Source organism: Anastrepha ludens, chromosome 2 (genome assembly GCF_028408465.1).
Source record: "Anastrepha ludens isolate Willacy chromosome 2, idAnaLude1.1, whole genome shotgun sequence".
Lineage (NCBI taxonomy): Eukaryota > Metazoa > Arthropoda > Insecta > Diptera > Tephritidae > Anastrepha > Anastrepha ludens.
This window is the reverse complement of record NC_071498.1, coordinates 75730995-75747163: the sequence shown is the minus strand read 5'-3', so window position 1 is coordinate 75747163 and position 16169 is coordinate 75730995. Positions and strand designations below refer to the sequence as shown.

The 16169-nt window shown below is 39.9% G+C and overlaps 2 protein-coding genes across 11 annotated transcripts in view; one reads left to right on the top strand and one right to left on the bottom strand.

Annotated features, from left to right (window-relative positions):
- The window catches only part of LOC128871883 (uncharacterized), an 87494-nt gene that overhangs the window by 32744 nt on the left and 38581 nt on the right, over window positions 1-16169 (bottom strand). The window contains exon 1 of one of the 9 annotated variants that reach the window (XM_054114022.1): window positions 173-274. The exons of the other annotated variants lie outside the window; for them this stretch is intronic. The gene's annotated coding sequence lies outside the window, so the exon portion shown is untranslated. Of the gene's footprint in view, window positions 1-172; window positions 275-16169 lie in introns of those variants that run through there. 9 annotated transcript variants of the gene reach the window in all.
- Window positions 12634-16169, top strand: part of LOC128871884 (tyrosine kinase receptor Cad96Ca) — a 63475-nt gene continuing 59939 nt past the window's right edge. The window contains exon 1 of one of the 2 annotated variants that reach the window (XM_054114031.1): window positions 12634-12900. The gene's annotated coding sequence lies outside the window, so the exon portion shown is untranslated. Of the gene's footprint in view, window positions 12970-16169 lie in introns of both variants that reach the window. The other variant, XM_054114030.1, reaches the window with a different exon arrangement.

The window sequence follows — 16169 nt, the reverse complement described above, 5'->3', positions numbered from 1 at the left end:
TTAATATATGCTTATACATATCGCACAACGCCAGCCCAACACACTCGTATATTTTACTATGCTCAAACACATTTTTTTGAGAAAAGACAGGAAAAATCCAGTTCCAATTTGTTTAAATATAATTTCAGACTATTTAGTTTACAGATCAGGCTAATACATGTGGAATTTGTACCTTTTGTATTGATTTTTTTTTTTGCGAACGTCCTGACAGTCACTATTTTTGATCAAGCGTGAAGTGTTTGCGCGTTGACACCACAATTTCTACTGAATTAGGTTGTAGGTACTATAGTTGATGAGAGACAGAGCACAAATTCATATGCTACAATTATTTCTTATCAATTCAAATAATTCTTATCTGCATAGTGAATCTTTTCACAAACTTATGTGAGGAAACTTACAGTCTGTGTCAGAAGAAAATAACCGGTTTTTTTCTTGTAACTTCAAGATATATTTCGTTCTGCTTTTTGCTGCATAATAGTCCCAATCAAAGCCTACGATGGCAGTGCTAACTCAGGTTAGTGTCGTTCGAAACTTTCTTCTAAACGCAACTAGGCAAAAAAGAGTGAGAAGCACGCGAAGCGTTTCGATGAGGTATTTTTATTTTGCACGCATTCGAAAAGGCCGTAATTATCTTACGCCGCGGCTGTAAAAGTGATTAAAAAATCAAAAAAGTTTGTTGTGATGTATTATAGTATCCGCGGTATAAAGTTTACAAAAGTGTTGATGACTTTTCCGAGCGTGGCTTCAAGCGAGTGACGACAAAATAGCAGGATAAAGTGATCGTCTAACTTTTTAAGCAGGATCCTTCTTTGCGACTACGCCAAGCACGCACAATTCTTGCTAAAAAGGGAATAGATATGAGTATCAACACCATCGAACGTCGACTGAAGGAGGTGAACATATCCTACCGTCCCACATCATCAAAACCACTGCTCGCAAAAAACACATTGAGGAACAACAAAAAAAGAAAGTGGCGTCACAGTATTGGACTGGCCTTCCCAGTCCTCAGACGCCAACCCCATTGAAAATGTGTGGGAATTATGAAAACGCATCTTACCGGAAAGCCAGGCCACGATTTAAAGCAACTCATGCGTCAAGTTCGCAAAATCTGGTCCTCTTTTTCGGTGAGCTACGCAGAAAAGCTGGTTCAAAGCATACCGAGAAGATGCTAGGATATACTCCAACAATGAAGACTACACGTCTCGTAGTTTTGTACATACTTTTTATCGAATTTATTTAAATTTATATCTTTTATACTTCATGAATAATCACGGTTCCTTTTTTCTGACACAGACTGTAGTTTGAAACGCGAACGCAATTTGTCTTGTTATTGTCTGTTCAATTGCGTACTACACAAGTTCGAAGAAGCACTTGCTGGCAAGAGTCATTCTCCTTTTACTAGAGTTATAGGCAACCAAATAAGGAAAATCCTTTGCGAATAGTTTCCGATGAGTATCCGCCGTATCCATACAGGGTGTATATGGCACGGAGGGCATGCTTATATGTGTCTATAACTTCCCGAAACCATTATTTTTCTTTCTCCTCTTTTTCAGATAAGACATGGAGGACTTCAACTTCCCTCAAGAAATGAATATACATGCAGTTATCGTCGCTATTTGTGCAAATCACACCGATTTAGAAATCTCTTATTGTGTTAAGTGCGCCCGTTCATTCGTTCATAAGTTCGCCGTGAATTTTAAGCATAGGTGGCTATACAGAATCTGTTGCATACTCAAAAAACACGTGGAAGTTCTGAGAGAGAAAGGTTAATAGTTCTTAGCGTTTGAAGCATTTGAAATGTTATGGTTTTTTCTGTCGAAAAACCTTTGACCAAGACCAAAAGATCGGAAAAATAATGGATGGCTATGTTCCGATCCTAAAGAGGCTCCTGTTGTCATGCACACGAAGTTTTCAGTCACTGTTATAGTTTTAGATATTGTGAGGAACATAGGACATGTCATGCCATCACACTTCTTTACTGAAGGATTTCGAATGGTTTTTTTCCAAGGTTCTAGAGGCAGTAGTGAAATCCTAGATTGATAGTATATCGGGTGACAGCCCATACATCTTTGAACAAAACTCTGCTCCTTCACACAAAGCGATGGTGACACAAGATTGGATGGCTAAAAATTTCCATGACCATATAGCACCGAACTTATAGCCGCTGAACTCCCAAGTTCTGAATCTCCTGAATTACAACGTATGAGATATCAGTATCCAAGTATCCTTATAACACCAAGTCTTCTCTGAAGTCTGCAACTAATAATAATTCGGTACACGGATCATTTCCGTACCCGGATCGAGTAGATTATTGCAGGTAATGTAAATATAAGGGAAATTTCCTGATCGTCATTCACTTGGGATTAGCTAGGATGATTCCTCTGCGTATGGTCGAAGAAGCTCACAACTACCGAGCTACTCCCAAGTATCCTCTGGGGAAGTTCCGAACATCCGCTCCTAGTAAACGGTGCCAATAGCAGTATGGACAACGAAGTTAAGACCGGTATCCCAGTCGTGGAGGATAAAATAGTCGTAACACCACTCGACCTTGAAGAGGTTCGAATAGTGATATAGCGGCTAAAAATAACGAATCCGAAGAAGTCGACGGACTACCGGCAGAGCTGTTCAAAGCTGGAGGCGGAGAGCTAGCACACCGCATGCGCCAGCTGCTCTGCAAAATATGGTAGCCACTCCGGAGGACTGAAACCTAAGCGTACTCTGCCTAATCCTCAAGGAAGGTCCTATAAACGGCATAAATTATCATTAGATTAGTCTTATTAACGTCGCGTGATGATTGACGCCCATCGTCAAAGATTGGACCTTATCAGTGCGGCTTTTCGTCGATTTCAAAGCTGTTTTCGGTAGCACAAACAGGAACGGCCTCTACGCCGCTATGTCTGAGTTTGGTATCCCCATATAACCTATACGCCAGCGCAAAATGACGTTAAGCGCTACGAGAAGCCCCGTCGTACTACAAAAGTGTCATGCTATTGGCGTATGCTGACGATATTGGCAAGCGCGAATTTGAAGTGGGAAGAACTCTGTTTATTTAAGAACCACTGTTAACAGCCAGAACGACTTCAGCCTGCAGATGAAACGAAGGATAACTCTTCGGGTCCTTTGGGTCCTTTGAGAGGGAACGCACCGGTGGACGACGACAAAGAGGACGACCAAATATACGTTGGGGAGGTCAAGTGAGACAAAATCTAGCAGCACTCGGTGTCCCCAACTGGGGCTAGCAAATAGCGAATCGAGTTAGATGGTGCAATGTTTTAGATTAGGCCAAAACCGGCATACGGTTGTAGTGCCATCTAAGTAAGTATGTAATGGAAACTTTATTGAATGATTTTATAGATACATATATGTGCAAAAAGTTCGTAAAGTTTCATTAAATTTTGTTCGAAATAAAAGTAAATTAGTTTTAATCTCAAATTGTCCATTAGCGCCTTGTATATGCTAAAAGGCGAGTACCGCTATATTTGTATACATATATATACAAAATTCTCGTATGTCTGGTCCTTCCTAAAACGAATTCTCAAAGATCCATATAAGTCTTATGAAGTTATGAAGCTGATCATGATTGCTGTGTACTTAAGTTTCTCATAAAATCTATCTCTAATTCGAAGGCCAAAAAAAAATTGGATTTTGCAATTGAGGGACAACTTCAAAACAAACACGATAATTTGGAGAAGAAGCGAACTTGAGAAAGAAGTATATGATGATGAGATTAAGTAATTTCTGTTTTTTCATAGGTGTCTCGAATAACGGCTTACTTTAAAATCGCAAGGCAATTCAAAATAAGCCAATCTTCCATAAGTCGTTCAATAAACAAATTAATGGTCGCTAAATCAAACTAATATTGGGTGGGCCATGTAAAATTTGCTTTTTGAAACGGCTATAAAAAAAAACGAATCAATATTTTTTCCAAAATTTTTTTTTTTATTTTGAAGATTGAACATTGTCATTTAAGAATGAAAAATAATATCGTTCAAATGACTGCCACGACTGGCTTTACAGTAGGCCATTCGATCAACCCAATTTTTAAGCACATTTTCGATTGTTTGGGCTCCAATTTCATGAATGGCAACTTCCATTTCGTGTTTTAAAGCATCAATCGTCTCTGGATGGTTCGCATAGCATTTTTCCTTAACGGCTCTCCACAAAAAATAGTCCAACGGGCTTAAGTCACAGCTCCGAGGCGGCCAATTGATATCGGAATTTCGGCTGATTATTCGGTTTTCAAAAACGGTAGCCAAAAGTTCGAGTGTAACTTTGGCAGTGTGACAAGTTGCACCATCCTGTTGAAACCAAATGTCGTCCATGTCATCCTCTTCAATTTTTGGAAACAACTCGTTAAGCATGTCACGGTAACGCTCGTCATTTACTGTAACCGCGGCTCCTCGCTCATTTTCGAAAAAATGCCGCCAGACCAAAAACCGCACCAAACAGTGATTCGTTGTGGATGCATTTGCTTCTCTACAGTAACGTGTGGATTTTCTGAGCCCCAAATCCGACAATTTTGCTTATTGACGTAGCCACCGATTTGAAAATCAGAAAAGAAGAAGAAGACTCACCACTTTGGAAATAGGTTTTCAATATTTCTCAATTTTGTTCAAGCATATAGCGTCCCATTTCGTAAATGTCAAACCTTTAAGTAAATTATTAACACATTTGACATGTGCTTTGACATTTTAAATGTGCTTTACGCAATGATTGCAATTGAGCACCAGGCTGCTCGTTTTTTTATTTTCAACGACGCGGTGACCTTTCGATGGTGTTATCGGTGCAATTGATTGCAGACGCACCAGCGGTACACAGAAAAGCCTACGTAAATTATCGAGGGTATAATTCAACAAATATTTATAAAAGGGTTGTAGTAGCAATTAGCTTATTTCACCAGCAAAAAAAACTCTCATTTTACATGGATAATCTGGACTAGAGGAACGTCTAAGCGATAAAAATTCTTAATTTCGACGATGGTGGTATAAATTAATTTCCATAAATTGGAAAGAAAAATGTAAAATGATATTCACTTGCCCTCTTATAGCATATAATGAAGATTATTTTAATGTGTAGCAAATTTCGCCTGATAAAGATACTTTGAAGGGTTGTATTCATTTAGAAATTTGAAAAACATGACTTGGTGAAAGAAGCTGCGATAATGTTTAATACTCCCTTGACTTCGTCTGGTCCAGTTTAAAAGCTTTTCTAGGGAATTATGAATTCACACAAGCGCCTTAGATGATTTTTCTTTAAAAAACTTATTTTTTTTTAAGTTAAAGCCCTGATTCAAAACATTTAAGTGTACAGTGATGTGCAAAGAACGAAAATGATTGGCGGAGTGTTTTTCAGCTTAACAATAGCTTTTTATTTGCGAATTTCTTTTAAAAATATGGTTCACACTATACATTAAACACAGAAATCAGATTTTGTTAGCCCTTACCTTCAACAAAAATTATTAAAATTCAAAGCAATTCTCAACATTTGGAAACTTGCACTTCTACAAAATTTCAATGGGCTTTAAAACTTCTTCTTCTTCTTAATTGCCGCGATAACCACTTACGCGATTTTGGCCGAGCTTAACAAAGCGTGCCAGTCGTTTCTTTCTCATGCTAACCGGCGCCAGTTGAACACACCAAGTGAAGCAAAGTCCTTCTCCACCTGATCTTTCCAACGCAGAGAAGGCCTACCTCTTCTTCTGCTCTCACCAGCTGGTCCCGCATCGAATACTTTCAGTATCCATTCGGACGACATGACCCAGCCAACGTAGCCACTGGATCTTTATTCGCTGCGCTATGTCTCTGTCGTCGTAAAGCTCATACAGCTCATGGTTCCATCGCCTGCGATATTTGCTGTTGCCAACATGCAAAGGTTTAAAAATCTTGCGCAGAATCTTTCTCTCAAACACTCCAAGCGTCGCTCCATCGGATATTGTCATGTTGTCATATTGTCCATGCTTTGCGCCATACGTTAGGACGGGCATGATGAGAGCTTTATTCGTGGAGAAAGGGGGTTTCTACTCATTCGCTTATTTAGTCCAAAGTAGCACTTGTTGGCAAGAGAGATTCTACGTTGGATTTCAAGGCTGACACTGTTATAGGTGTTAATGCTGGTTCCTAAATATATGAAGTCTTTTACAACCTCGAAATTATAACTGTTAACAGTAACGTGGGCGCCGATACCGAGTGTGCCAACTATTTGTTTGATGATAGGAGGTACTTCGTTTTGTCCTCGTTCACCACCAGACCCATTCGCTTTGCCTCTTTATTCAGTTTGGAGAAGGCAGAACTAACAGGCTGAAGTCTCGCTATACGAAGGCGCGGTTAATTCTAGCAAGATTGCTAAAAATGAACTCGCTGGAGCGACTGATGAGAGTGACGCGCCCGATAAGGTAAAATACCAAATTGTGGTCAAGGAGTATGAAGAGTTCCTATCCAAAAAACTTAAAACGGACAACAACAAAAAAGGCGATACGTCACAGGACGTGATCAACAGCATAGAAGAAACCAAAAATACGACCATTCAGTGAGGTGGTTAAGGATAACCTCCTCTATGCATTGATCGACGAGAACACTAACAGCGGCAGAGTAGTCCTGCATAAGTGGGGCAGGTGGAGGCCAAACTGTCCAAGCTCGTGCTAGACAAGAATGTAGTTGGAGCACAGGACGGAGCTCTCCCTTCTTTCGATGCTGCAGGAGAACTTCGAGGCTGTAGGGTAATTAAGTGCGACGATGACTGGTCAAGGGTTGTCCTAGAGAAATGCGTTGCTGAGATCAGCAGCTCACAGGAAGGCTTAAAGCTTAAGCTCATTCCGGCTAGGGACATATCTTGCCCTTCTCGCGCTCGCATTTGGCTACCAGTGATGGACTTAAGCGATGCAGATATGCTGAAATACCTCAAGTCACACAACCCTGCGGTGCCGATGGACAACTGAAGGCAGAAAACCCGCAAAAGAGCAGCGTGTCATTCGTTCTACAGATTAACGATGAGTGCTTACCACTACTCAGAAAATCTGACAACAAAGTGCGGTTTGGTTTGAGAAAGACCTAACCGAAAATTTTCAAAGCAGACAGCAATGAAAATGAAGACGGCCTAGATGAGGTCGACAACAACATTAACCTAGAAAAGCTCTACCTAGCTGAAGACGACAACCAACCCAATGCCTAAAGCCATACAGGGGAATCTGCAGCACTCAAAATGTGCTACAGAGAACTTGGATGTTATCCTCAGGGAGCGGGGCATCGTCATCGGATTCATACAGGAACCCTGGGCTAGAGGTAATAAGATTAAAGGGCTCTAAGACAACAACAACATCAACATATTCTACACAAAATAAACGGTAAGTCCCGACCACGCATAGTCACTAAAAACACTTAAAAGTTTTTCTGTGTTCTAATTGTAGTACTCCTGATTTTACTGTGGTGAAGATGGAGTTAAAGAAATCGGCAATACACCTGGCATCAGTATACATGCCACAAGATAAACAGGCGCCGCCAGACGAAATGGCTCGGTTCCTATCAATACTAAACAACACAGACAAACTGTTGCTGGGCTGCAACGCAAACGCCAGAAACGAGCTCTGAGGCAGTTCGGAGACGAATGAAAGAGGTGAGCCACTTTTTGAATACCATTATTCTTATTAAATACCAACCTCGACTTATGTAATGTAGGAAACACCCTAACCTTCACTTTTCGGAGCTCGGTAAATTTTCCAGGCTTAGAAGAGGTCTTAGACGTTACTTTGTGCACAAATAATAACTCCCAAATAGTCAATAAGTCCCAAATTGGAAGGTATCCGACAAGAAATCCTTTTCGGACCATAGCTGGATTTTCTTCGATATCAATCTAAAGCTTGAGAAACCGACCCCATATATGTAGAAACCCTAGAAGAACAGACTGGCACATATTCCGTAGAGCAACCCAGTCTAAACTGCAACATATAAATAAAACCATAACGTCAAGTAAAGGCTTAAATGAGAAAGTAAGAGCTTTCGAAGCTTCGTTAGCGAAAGGGCTTGAAGCTTCATGTCCCCCACATATGGCAAAACAATTTATCCTGGTGAAATAAAGATTTAAGCCGACTCAGAAAAATGCCAAAAGAAATCTTGAACATCAGCTACAAACACAAGTACTTCAAACCCTACAAAGATTGCCTTAGGGAATACAAGAAAGCAATCAAAGGAGCTTGGACAGAGGATCGGAGAGATTTTTATGGTTCTATCGAATCAACCAAAGATACGGCCAGATTAGGTACGCTTTTAGAAGAACACTCCTGTCCTTCCTTCTTGAGGAAAGATAACGAAGAATGGACAAAATCCTCGGCCGACACACTAGAATATCTTATAAATACACATTTCCCAGGTAACACAGAACATAGTAACCGTCCTCAAAGGTCCAACCTGTCATCCAATACAATCAACCACATCGTATCCCAAGATAGAATATATGGACGATGAAAAACTTTGAACCATACAAAGCAGCCGGCCCAGATGGGATATTCCCTGCCATACTGTGGACACTCGAGCTATGCTAGGGCATATTCAAAAAGCTGGAGGAGGGTTAGAGTAATTTTTATCCCCAAAGCAGCAAGATACCAAACTTTAATCCCCAAAACTAAACGGCGTTAGCAACCAACAAGCAAAATAACTAGGCGTTATCGTAGATCCCAAACTCAGCTGGAGGTCCCACGCAGAGTACAGAGTAAAGAAAGCGAATATAGCACTTTACACGTGTAAGAGAATGTTGGGTAAAAAATGGGGTGTCCAACTAAAACTATCCAATTGGTCCTGCACAGCCATTGTAAGGCCAATACTAGCATATGCGGCACTAGTCTGGTGGCCCGCAACAGAAAAGAAATACAACCAAACCAAGCTGAACAAGAACAGCGTGTATCTGAACTACAGGAGCGCTTAGCATCAAAGTCCTACAGAAGCGCTCAATGTACTAACCCTCTATTACCATTAGACTTGCATATAAAAACAATCGCTACTTGCATCGCGGTGAGACTCAGAGACATAGGAAGCTGGACAACAAGGTCGTACGATCACAGCAAGTTCCTCCTACAGGGACTCTTGCTACTCAAAAACAGATCAGATTACACAGTCCCCGACCTTCACTTCAAGAAAGACTTTATGGTACGTTTTCCACCGAGATCCGAATGGAGCAAAGCGAAGGTGATTGGAAGATATGATATTGAAATCTATCTCTGCCCAATCCATAAGAAGGGTAATACTGCCATCTGTGCCAATTACCGCGGGATTCGTCTTCTATATCCTTTAGGCTATGACCCACCATTAACAAACTGTTCGGACCTTATCAGTCTGGCCTTAGACATGGAAAGTCCACCATCGACCATATATTCACAATACACGAAGTTTTTGAAAAGACCCATGAAAGGAGAATCGATATTCACCATAATTTTGTCGATTTTAGGATGCATTCGACAGTACGAAAATAAGTTAACTACATGCCGCAATGTCTGAATTTGGTATCTCCGCAAACGGTGGCCGCCGTAGCCGAATGGGTTGATGCGTGGCTACCATTCGGAATTCACAGAGAGAACTTAGGTTCGAGTCTCGGTGAAACATCAAAATTAAGTGTATTTCTGCCATGAAAAAGCTCCCCATAAAAATATATGCCTTGAAACTGTAGGTTCCTCCATTTGTGGAACAACAGTAAGACGCATGCCACAAATAGGAGGAGGAACTCGGCCAAAAACCCAAAAAACCAACGCTCTAATTGTGTATGTATGCAAAACTAATACAGCTATGCAAAATTACGTTGCTCAATACCAGCAGCGCCGTCAGAATTGGAAAGAACCTCTCCGAGTCATTTGGTATCAAATAAGGCATCTTAGGCATTCGCCAGCAATTGTACTCTCTTATAAAAAATTGTACTTGGGCGCCTAAGTTCTGCGACTTGCACGATCTTTTCCAGCATTAGGTTAAAGAAGTTACACGAAAACAGTGGATAGACCCCGTTCGACTGTATACGATGTGATAAAACGTTTCAAAAAAACAAAAAATAAGATGAAATCGGAACGACAAAAACTGTTTTCGGATGCAGATGAACGGTGGCTAGTGCAACAAATTGACTCCAACGCCGAAAGTATACGTATAGGTTTGCGAAAAAATTATTATAATAGAATAGTTGCAAAAAAACCTTTCATCAACGAGATTAACCGACACAAGAGAATAAATTCGCAAAGCGTCAAGGGGATAAGGATTTCCAGTTCTAGAAGCACGTTTAATTTGCAGTTGAAAGCAAGTTTAACATAGTCAACCACACCATCGAAAGCATTATATGCGACATTAAACTTCCTGCCGGTAGATCTGCATGCAAAATACATCGCGCGCAGCACGGCAATAAGGCTGAACACTCTAAGTAAGTGGTAAAATAAGAGCTACGGTCACGGCAAAATCCTGGCTGGCACTTCGGAGATTCCCGGATGGGTGGGCTATGCACTCCCGCCCACACTTGCCATTACATCGTTCACGACCCTCCTACCCTCAAGGGAAGAGTGGGAACGAGACGATGTAAGACAGGACGTGTCTATCCATGTATACACATATGGCTCAAAGCTCGCGGGCAGGGTGGGCGGAGGTGTATATTCCGAGCATCTGGGGATCTCCTTCAGTTTTCGGCTCCCCGACTACTGAAGTGACTTTCAGGCCGAACTGATGGCAATAACGAAAGCCGCGACACTGGTACAGTGTGATGCGATATCCGGAAATGACATCTACATTTTCACTGACAGCCAGGCGACGATAAAATAACTCATAAAGCAGTCGACAACCTCCAAGGTAGCCATGAAATGCCGCACATCTCTTAACGAGATGGCTGAGTCATTTCGCCTAACGATAATATGGGTTCCTGGCCATCGCGACATTGAGGGTAACTGTAGAGCCGATGAGCTAGCGAGACTCGGCACCAAGTTGATCGATGAGTACATAGACAATGACATAGGCATTCTCTTACAAAGATGTAAGAAATCGTAAGGAAAGCAAACGAAAGATGGCGTAATGAAGCCGCCTGCAAAATCGCCCATCAACTGTGGCCGTCTCTTAGTGCTAAACGCACAGAATCTTTGTTAAGCCAAAATAAACACACTGATTTCGGTCTTAACGGGACATTGTCTAATAGGTAGGCACGCCCAAAGGATGGGTGTGCAAGCACACGACTTCTGGAGAAGTTGTCTTGATGAGGAAGAGACAATCTTACACCTTCTGTGTCATTGCCCTGCCCTATCCAGACGGAGATTTGCTATTCTAGGCAGACAATTTTTTAACGAATTGGAAGATCTCAGTTCCGCAGAAATAGGAGATATTCTAAAATTTTTGAGAAGCGCACAATGGTTTTAGGAGAAATAGGGAAAGCTCCCCACGCGGCATCACAATGACTATGAGCCTGAGTGTATCCCACAAGACAACCGCTTCAACCTAACCTAACATGCAAGAAGCTGGTCGAATCCGTGCCAAGAAGGCTGCATGCTGTGAGAAAAATGATTGTTTTTTCTTAAATATTATCTGCCTAACTCTATTTTATGTAAATGTCCGTGATCTTTTTTGTCATACGTAAATTGTATTTTGCTAAGTTTTTATGTTTATATTTTCTATGTACGAATGAGTTGAAGTTTATGTTTTTATATATTAGTTTTAAAAAATACGCTTGAAGAGTGAAAATAAATGTGAGACTTAAACGCATTAAATTTGCATTTTAATATATTTTTTTAGTCTTGAAACCATTTCACTTTGGTATCCAAATTCTTTATTGAGCTACTGTATATATAAAATTATTGAAGGGTGATTAGTAACTTCCTGCTATACTCGTATGTAAACATGTAAAAATAAGTGTTTTTTTTTACAATGAGCTCAAATTTATATGATTGAAACTTACGTCCTTGTTTTAATTTTTCTAATAATGAAAATACTGGATTTCTTAAAGAATTGTTGCTTTTTTATTGCAAACGATATGGTGTAGCATTCTTATTAGATAGGTAAAAAACAAATAATAATAATATTGTAAAGACCGGAAGTTTGGAATATCCAAGGCGATGGATTGCTTAACAGTACCCACTGAAGTAGACAGAGATTATATATGCAGCAACCCCATTAGCTATTTCCAAGTTTACCATTTTTATGTAAGAAATAAACTGTTCAGCTTCATATTCAAAGTTGCCCGAAATTTGGTTTTTTGGTTTCGGTAGATTTAAAGCGAGTAATTTCTGTTTTGTGGACATAATATATGTAGAATGAATTATTTATATAGTAAAAACCAAGTTCGCTTTTTTAATCTTTTGTTTTAGAGTATACAAAATAATCCGACCGAGCAGCATTTCCACCGATTGACTCTGTTGGCGTATTATTTATGTAAAGTACAATACATCAAAACAATCGGCGTCAAAAGAATTTCCAATATGACAGAAGCGTCTGTGTAGCTGCCGCCTTTATTGTGTTCAGCGCACTAGCTCAACGAGCAGTAATGCAATTCCCAAGTTTATTTTTTTATACTAAAGTGAAACTACTATTTATCGTGTGTACCTGAATAGCATGCTCTCTGTCTAACCCTAGAGATCTAAGATTCACGACGAAAAGCTGTACAGGTTTGTTGCTTCAGTCTTTTGTTAAACGACAACGAATGAATATCACTGTCGATGTACATGCATACGTTCCTGTGTGAAAGTTATTTGTGGAAGAAATTTCTAATCACATTTACCAACAAATATTAATTCCAACAAGTTCTGTGTACCGTGAAAAGTGTAATTCAATTTATTAATAAATAAAAAGGGGTTGTGTCTAAAAATTATGTGAATATGTGCAAAATATAAACAAGTTAAAACAACATCTATTTCTTTTCCCATATGGAAAACAACTACAACAGCCGGATACGTACACATTTGAAGTACATACAAATTTACGTGCTTTTAAACTCATGCACGCATATCTACACACATTGTACATAATTATTCGAGTATGTATTTATGTCGAGGAGCGCGAGTTGTGAAATGAACGTATGACGACACCTTTGGATACATGAACGCGTTTTATGTATAGAAATAAAATATTTGTTATTGGATTATAACTCTGGTAAAAACCTGACCAGAAAAAGACATAGTATCAAGTCCCATACTACAAATAGGATAGGGTTTGAATTGTAATGGACTACACAACACGAGTGCTTTGAAAATGCATATATTTTCTTGTTAATCCCCCAAACTTCTTGTACATACATGTATATATAGTTGTTTTCATAACTGAAAAAAACATTCTATATATGTATACATGTTCATAATGTATAAAAGTAATACAAATGCTACATTTTCCGAAAAGGCAATAACTTGCGGATTCATTTTTACTTACATTCACATTTCTTCGGCGCTAAAGTGAAATTTATACATAAGTTCATATACAGATATCCCATGTTAACCTTTCGGAGGGTATAAGTGAAAATAAAAACAGTTCACATGATTGTACAGGGAGGGCCAAATAAGGCTTACTAATGTTAAACACAAATAACTTTTGCAATACATTGAATATATTTTATGGAACTTATGTGTGAAATATTACATCAGACAAATGTCCACCATTTTTCTCGATACAAAGATTGGCTCTTTTTAACGCGTTTTCCATTGCACCACATAATGTTTCTGGTTGAAGGCTCAGTATTTCATCTCGAATATTTTGCTTCAGCTGTCTAATAGTCTCTGGTTTATTAAGATACACTTTCTGTTTTAAATGTCCTCATAAAAAGAAGTCGGGTGCAGTAAAATCTGGCGAACGAGGTGGCCAAGAAAATCTGAATTTTTGGAAATCAGACGTTCAGCAAGTCCATAGTTTGCCTTGCAGTATGCGCAGTTGCTCCATCTTGTTGAAACCACAAACTAAGACACTGCTCCGCCATTGGCCGCAAAAAGTTTTCAATTCGTGTTCTGTAAGAAGCTCCTGAAATCGATTTCGGCGTTTCATCCTCATTTTCGAAGAAATATGGACCGATAACTCTAGTGGCCATAACACCGCGCCAAACAGTACGTTTAGATGGGTCCAACTGATGTTGGTGTATTGCCCTTGGATTTTCAGAACCCCCCAATCTACAGTTTTGTTTGTTGGCATAACCAATTAAATGGAAATGCGCTTCATCCGACAACAAAACATTATTTAAAAAATCAATTTGTGTGGCTAATTGTGTAAAACGAATAGCGTATTGTAGCCGTTGTTGGTGGTCTTGCGGTAGGGTTCCATAATAAATTTCCACCAATTCAATTATAACCTACAAAAAGAGACGAATAAAGATGTCAAAAAATAAAAAAGTTGTTTGTGCTTAACATTAGTACGCCTTATTTGGTCCACCCTGTAGAAATTTTTTTTGAGCAATGGTATTTCGCAATAATGCATGTTACAATTGCTCTATCAGATATCATGTTAACTTTTCATCAGAATCTGTCGAGTTCGGGTCCTTCTGAGATTATCACCCAGCTTTTATACGTGCTATAAATAAATTGTGATGATAACGTAATAATGCATACATACATACATGTATGAAAGCTGATCTATAATCGAAATATGCGTTGTGGGTCAGGAACTCATCCGTTGCAACAGAATCTACTCTGATAGTCGCTGTTATAAAATCCTCCTTCCTCTTGATTGGCGCGGTAGTTGCTTACGCGATTTTGGCCGAGTATAACAAAGCGCGCCAGTCAAAATTCAACAAAGTGAAGCCAAGTCCTTCTCCACCTGATCTTTCCAAAGCAGAGGAGGCCGTCTTCCTCTTTCTCAGCAACCACCAGCTGGTACCGGATCGAATACCGTCAGAGCCACAGCGTTTGCTTCCACTCGGACAACATGACCCAGTCATCGAAGCCGCTGGATCTTTATTCACTGCACTACGTCTAGGTCTTCGTATAGCTCATACAGCTCATTGTTGCATGGCCTAGGATACTCGCCGTAACCAATGGGCAAGGGTCCAAAAATTTTCCGCAGAATATTTCTCTCAAACACTCCAAGAGGCGCCTTATCGGATGTTCTCATCGATAGGACAGACATGATGAGGGCCTTGTAGAGTGTTAGTTTCGTTCATCGAGAGAAGCCTTTACTATTCAATTGCCTACTTAGTCCAAAGTAACACTTGTTGGCAAGAGAGATTCTCTGCTGGATTTCAAGGTTGGCATTGTTATCGGTATTAATGCTGGCTTGTAGATAAACGAAGCCTTTTACAACCTCGAAGTCATAACTGTCAACAGTGGCGTGGGTGCCGATACGCGAGTGCGCCGACTGTTTGTACTCTTCATCCAGTTTGGAGAAGGTAGAAAATTGTACGCTTTTATAAAAAATTGTGCCTAAAACCTCATTTGGTATCAAATGGGTCTTTTCAATTTTGACGGCGCTGCTGGTATTGAGCAAAGTCTTGCTGCATATCCATATTAGCAACTTTGGTCTTTCTGTCGAATGCAGCTTTAGAATCCTCAAAATCCTCATCCTAGAAACCTAGGGTAAAATAATAATTCCTCCACAAGTAATTGAATGCAGGGCTATTCTAAACGAGCTAGCGAAGTCCTGCGCTACAAATATTTTCTAGGTACCTGGGCATGGAGATATTCCTGGAAATTGCGTCGCGAACAACTTGGCAAAGAACGGAACTGATCTTATATCATTCAACTCTGTCTACATCGCGCAGGCCAACGGTAAATCGACAGTTCTGAAGTAGAGAGTGTGCACACTTCCTCTGCCACTATTCATCTACCTTAAATGATAGTTTACATAGCGTTTTTAAAATATTAAATTTTATACATTCAACATAATTGGCGAGTACACACTTTTTGGGTGTTTAGCCGAGCTCCTCCTCCTAAAGAAATACACTAGGAGGTTTGCAATTGCTTGCTTGTAGTTAATTATTTGAATTCCGAAAGTCTAGTTGACATTTTGTATGTAAATTGCTTTTTACCAAAAGCTCAATTTGAGAGATATTTAAGTTTCAATTGTATCACAAGTGCCGAGGGTGTGGACTACTAAATCCAAATTCAAGTCAAACTCGGTTCCAGATATTATTTGAAAATGGCTCCGAGGGTCATATCATTGTTTGCTACAAGTGAGCAGAATCTGAGAATCGTCGAGGTAATTTGGTGCCGTTGCAGGTAGAGTAGAGTATAGTATGAAACAAACGTGCCCCACGTCTTA